Source organism: Elephantulus edwardii, unplaced genomic scaffold (genome assembly GCF_000299155.1).
Source record: "Elephantulus edwardii isolate Elephantulus edwardi_28Jun2011 unplaced genomic scaffold, EleEdw1.0 scaffold00110, whole genome shotgun sequence".
Taxonomy (NCBI): domain Eukaryota; kingdom Metazoa; phylum Chordata; class Mammalia; order Macroscelidea; family Macroscelididae; genus Elephantulus; species Elephantulus edwardii.
In genome coordinates this window covers 8,502,500-8,508,751 of record NW_006399860.1, presented here as the reverse complement: position 1 = coordinate 8,508,751, position 6,252 = coordinate 8,502,500, and the positions used below count along the sequence as shown (strand labels likewise).

General features: G+C 35.8%; 1 pseudogene; it reads left to right on the top strand.

The window, feature by feature from the left end:
• The first annotated feature begins 4,408 nt into the window (after nucleotides 1-4,408).
• LOC102865549 overlaps nucleotides 4,409-6,252 on the top strand; it is a 2,735-nt pseudogene continuing 891 nt past the window's right edge.

Here is a 6,252-nt window from a genome sequence, read left to right as displayed (position 1 = left end):
ATTGCTATAAGTTGACCGCTGATTACTGCTTTGGCTGCTTCCCAGAGGTTTTGGCAAGTGGTGTTTTCATTGTCATTAGTTTCAAGAAACTTTTTAATGTCATTTTTTATTTCCTCTACTACCCAGTCAGTCATGTTCAAGCATGGTGTTGTTCAGCTTTGGAGGCATAGGAACTCTTACACACTGTTTGTGGGGTTATACAATGGTACAAGCACTCTGGAAGGCAGTACAGCGCTTCCTCAAAAAGTCGAACATAGAAATTCTATATGACTCAGCTATTCCATTTCTTAGAATATACCTCGAGAGAATGATAACTGAGGCACAAATGGAGACTTTTACACCAATGTTCATAGCAGCATTATTCACCATTGAAGAACAGGGAAACAACCCAAATGTACAACCACAATTAAATGAATTGAGAAATTACGGTACATTCACATGTTGGAATACTATGCAGCATGCAGTAGCAGTGATTTTGTAAATTACCACGTAACTTGGGAGGGACTGCAGAACATTATGCTAAGTGAACTAAGCCCCAAAAGGACAAATACTGTATGAGATCATTATTGTAGAATGAATATGAGGATCCAAGGAGGGGCACAGAGGGTTTTTGATGGGGGGCTTGTATTAATTATAGGATAGCACAATTTGATAGGTGGAGGGAGGTAAGGTGAAGGTAATGGGAAAGATCTGGTGTGAAAAAGAGTGTATACAAACTTTGTAAATAAATTGTTAAAATATGAAAAAATAAAGTGTGAGCTTCATATAAAAAAAAAGAATAATGATGCAACTAAACGTGGAAATTTTCAAATCACATAATTGATATCACATGCAAGCAAAATACTACTGAAGATCATTCAAAATGGCTGGAATAATATACCGTAGAGGCCTAGATAAGCTCTTAGAAGCTCAGTGCTGTTCTCTTTTGGGACACTAGCTATCCAGGACATGTGGCATCCACATGTGTCACAACTGACAATTGGAGGATCCTGGCTCATTGTTCATCAGTCTCAGCAGCACTAACTTACATAACCCACGGTCACATGAGCTATTTCACTGACAGGTTTTGAACTTCTGTGAGACCACAGAACCCAAAAGATATAGATGGAAATGGGGCAACTGAAGGGAGGAGGAATAGTTAATATTGGAAAAGACAGATTAGTTATTGTTATGTGCCGTCCAGTCGGGTATGGCTCATTGTGACCGCATAAACGAAAGATCTGAACTTTGGCCTATTCTGTGTCATCCTCATACTTTTTGACACACAAGAGACCATCGCAGTAGTCACAGTTAACAATTCACCTGGCTAAGGGTCTTCCTCTCCTTGGCTGACACTCCAAGCTTCCCAGCTGATTAAACATTTGAAACGTTTTGGGTTTTTTTTAATCTCTGCCTTTTAAGAACTAATCTAATACTAATCTTAGTAGAATGTATTATAACAGCAACAGTTTTCAAGTCCAATCTACCTAAGGCAGACTTATATATAGCAAATTTGCAATGTTAAAAAGATTCTCAGTGAACATTTAGAATATTGATTAAAACAAACAATTTAATTTAGTAGCATGGAGAGTCAGGGCCTTAGTAACCACAAACCAGGAAATTTAGACATACACTCAACACATTGCCTGGACTTATCTTTTTTTCTTCTGATCTAAAACTCATTCAAATCATTATATTAAATATCTATTTTTGGAGACTGCAGAAAGTTGTTATTGTTTTAGGTTGGTCTTGGATTCATGATGATTCTACATACAATTAAACAGAGCATTGCTTGGTTTTTTGCCGTCCCCATGAATGGTTGTGTAGCTCATCATTGTGATCTACAGGTTTTCACTCACTGAATTATAAAGTAGATAGTCAGATCTTTCTGCCTAGTCTTTCTTGGTCTGAGCCCCACGGGAACTTCCTTAGCATGGCAACCACAGGCAAATTTCATTTTAACAAAAGGATAGTGGCTACACATGAGGCACACTGGTGAGATTTCTTGCACAGAAGATAAGAATTCTACTACTGACCAAACAAGATCTTCAGCAAAAATTTAATAGTTATTTTCAGTGGAGAGAGATTTTTGCATAGGTATGAAGGAATGCAGGACAAAGTATAAATAGGACTAGTTTTCCTAAATCTGGCCTTGAGAAATAGAATTGATGTTATATATTGCTACTGTTTAAAAACTTAAGCTCATAAAAAATAAAGGAAAGAAAAAATACAGATTTTCTTAAATACACTCACAGAATTAAAAAAGAAAGGAATATAATGTGTTAGATAACATCTAATTTTATTTGTTTAACTCTAATTTTTAATTTAGGCATCCTAATTGTTTGTATTTGTTGCTAATATTTAATAATAAAGTGATATGTGAATTTTTAGTAAACAAGTGATTTCTATAGCAGAAGTTGCACTCTGTCCTGTTTCCTGTTTGCATACATCTGTTACTAACTTGAAGAATGCACTTGGGTTTCCTCTCTGCTCTAAGTATGCAAATCAAACAGAAGGTTTATGCAATGTGCTGCTTATTCATGATAACACCTTGTTAAAATACAGTAAATAGACGAATTAATTGTTATATGCAAGACTAATACCTTATTGTACTGCAGGTTTTATTCTACGTTTTCCAAAGAGGTGCTGATACAAACCTTCAAGCTACCAATGTGACTATTAAGAACTTCTTCTCTTTGTGTTAGTACCAATTTCCATTTCTCCCTGCTGAGACTTTACTTCCAATCACGTGGAGACTTGCATAGTCTTAGGCTTCAGGAAACCATCCTTAGAAACTCCCATTGGTAAGAGAGGTTCCTTGTAAAAGCACAGATGATTAATGGCAAAGCTTTCCTGCTGTTCACAGTCAGGAACCAGCCCTGTTTCTAATTCAACAGATGTTTCTCTTTTGGATCTTTAAGAACTATAATTGGGTGAAAAAAAACAGTGTGTTTACTTAATGCACTTTTCTATTTGTATTCATTTATTAGAAAACTGATTATTTAAAATCCACATAAATACATCGTTTTGAACAAATGAAAAGACTATGAAGATAAATTATTCTATTTTGGGTGTTGATTAAATATGTGACACAATGGATGACACTTGAAAAGGAAGTTTTACTATAACACAGAGAAATATAATTGTAATTAAATTTACAATGAAAGCAAAACAACTATGAGATATCATCTTACCCCAGTAAGAATAGCAAACTTTAAGAGAACAGCAAGCAACAAATGCTGACGAGGTTGTGGAGAAACTGGAACACTTATTAACTGTTGGTGGGAATGTAAAATGGTGCAACCTTTGTGGAAAGTGGTGTGGCGCTTTCTCAAAAAGTTGCAAATAGAGATACTATTTGACCCAGCAATTCCACTACTGGGAATATACCCCAAAAAGACCATAACTGCCATCCAAGCAGATATATGCACACCCATGCTTATCGCAGCTTTGTTTACAATAGCAAAGAGTTGGAAGCAACCTAAGTGCCCATCAACAAATGGATAGAGAAGCTGTGGTATATTCACATAACGGAATACTACACCGCATTGCAAAACAAGGAACTCATGCAATATTATTCAAAATGGGTGACCCTGGGGGACATTATTCAGAGTGAAATATCTCAGTCACAAAGGGACAAATACTGCATGGTGCCACTGTTGTAGAATGGGACTGACATCAGAGTTGGCGTAAGACTGAGAAAAAACTGTATAAACTATGTATACTGTATTGAAACAGATGAGGGAAAGAACAGATTAAAGGCTATATATGATTGGGTATTATGGTTAGCACAGAAATCTAGAATTAAGGTTGCATAGAGAAATGTACTCAGTGCGAGGGATGTGGGGGAATGGGGTAATTGTATGCCAATAAAGGAATATTTCTCTTTTCTTTTGAAGGAGAGGAGCAAACTGGACGGGAGGGGTGGGCAGGGAGAATAGTGCAGCAATGGGCGAATGGAAGTCCAAAATCTCTGTAGATGCTCATTAAAATTAATTTTTAAAAAATTACAATGAAAGTTTTGTTTTCTGAGGTTAGATAAATTGTCTTTCTAAATACTTGCTATGCTGCTTACCTTAATATAGCTATAATATTAAGGATTAAAGAACTTTGAAGCATAATAATACTATGCTAAAAATTAGTATTTATATAGTTACATATTAGAGTCTGAAGAGAATTACATAAGGAGATTCTTAAAAATTCGATTACATACGTAATTTTTTAAAAAAATTACATACAGGGGCAGGGTCCTGACTGCGCTTAAGATACGTCTGCGGATCCCTCCAAAGACTCGGCTGCTGGTAGCTTTTCTCTTGGACGCCTGCACCCCTCCCGGACTGGTGGGGTGAAGAGCAGTCTGGGCTGATCCTCAGCTGAGCCTTGGCCTCGCGCTCTTCTGCTTTCTTGGGTCCCCCACTCAGCTGAAGAAATGAGTGGTGGATTGGCTCCAAGTAAAAGTACAGTGTATGTATCCAACCTGCCCTTTTCCCTGACAAACAATGACTTATACCGGATATTTTCCAAGTATGGCAAAGTTGTAAATACTACGGCCTCTTCTGAACCTAGCCTGCACATCTGGCAGTTCTCTGTAGAGGTGCTGTTCCAGTCATTTTTGGATCATTTTCAACAGAATCTTGCTTGCATGTGATAATGATATTCTTCGATAATCTCTGCACTCTGTCAGGGTTACTATAATAAATGATGAAGCTACCAGGAAGAGTAAAGGGGTTGCTTTTATTTTGTTTTTGGACAAAGAATCTGCACAAAACTGTACCAGGGCAATAAATAACAAACAGTTATTTGGTAGAATGATAAAAGCAAGCATTGCTATTGACAATGGAAGAGAAGCCGCGTTCATCCGAAGGCAACACTACTTTGATAAATCTAAGTGTTACGAATGTGAGAAAAGTGGTCATTTAAGTTATGCCTGCCCTAAAAATATGCTTGGAGAACGTGAACCTCCAAAGAAGAAGGAGAAAAAGAAAAAAGAAGAAAATCCCTGAACAAGAAGAACAAATTGAAGACGTATTTTAGTGATGAGAAGGAACTCAGTGATTAAAATATTTTTACGTAAATATCATTACAATAAAAAATTTTAAAGAGAACTAAGTTCAGTTGGGGACTAAAGATTACTTTCCGAACTCTGAGCATAAGGACTCCTGTTACCAATTGGATTTTTTTTTGCTATAAAATAGTTTATAGGAAATAGATAATTTTAAAGTCTATCATGTTTCTATCTGACCTCAGCAGAATAACAGAAATCAAGATCTGTTGTACATGTTCAGCAATTTTTAAAAAGAATATGAAAACTTTACCGTTGTTTTAGTAATGTTATTGGCATCCCCCCAAAAAAAGTTATTACAAAGGTTTACTTAGGAAGTTCAATATAAAAGCTGAATTCATATCACATTAGTTCATATGAGTTCTTCTGAAATAAGTTTAATATTTAAAACAAAAACTTTCTAAAATCCGGGGCAGGGGAAATCCTAAGTTATTATTAAAATTGCAGTGTTACCAAAAACTGTTATTGTAAATAAAATTTCTAAGATAATTTTGGTTTTTTTAAAAATTACATACAATGTTCATATAAATAATTCTTATGTAGGGGGAAGGTCCAGTGTGAAAAATAATGTATATGTAATATATGTAAATCAGTATAAAAGAAAATTTTTTAAAAAAGAAAAAATACTTCTTATGTGCACAATATTTTTAATCTGTTATGTAGATACCAATATTGTTACGTGTCTTTGAGTTGAGTTTGATTCCATGACCATGAGAATAATATATCTGACCTCTAGTCTATCCTGTGCTATCCTCATAATTTCTTTTTTCCCTTCCTTGTTTTGCAATTGTTTTCTTTCAGTGTTTTTTTTATTTTCTACTAGCTTATTTACAAAATTTGAATACAAATTTGAACAAATTCTTTCAATTTCCCTCACCTCCCCCCATCAAATTGTACAACCCAATGATTACTCTCCCTTTCCCCTGCACATCCCTCTGCTTCTAGCCTCTCCCACCCTTCTTGGATCCTTCTACTCATTCTACGATAATGGTTTTACATAATATTTATCCTTGAGGGACTGAATTCACTCACAATAATGCTCTCCAATCACTCCCAAGCTCATTGCAGCAGATAGTGGTCAGTCAAGCTGGTTGAGGGTCATCCTTTCTTTTGCCAACCCACTACCCTTCAAAGCATGATGTCCCTCTCCAAAGACTAGCTTCTTCTAACAACAGGACCAAAGTATTTGAGGTGAAGCTTTTTCATCTCTG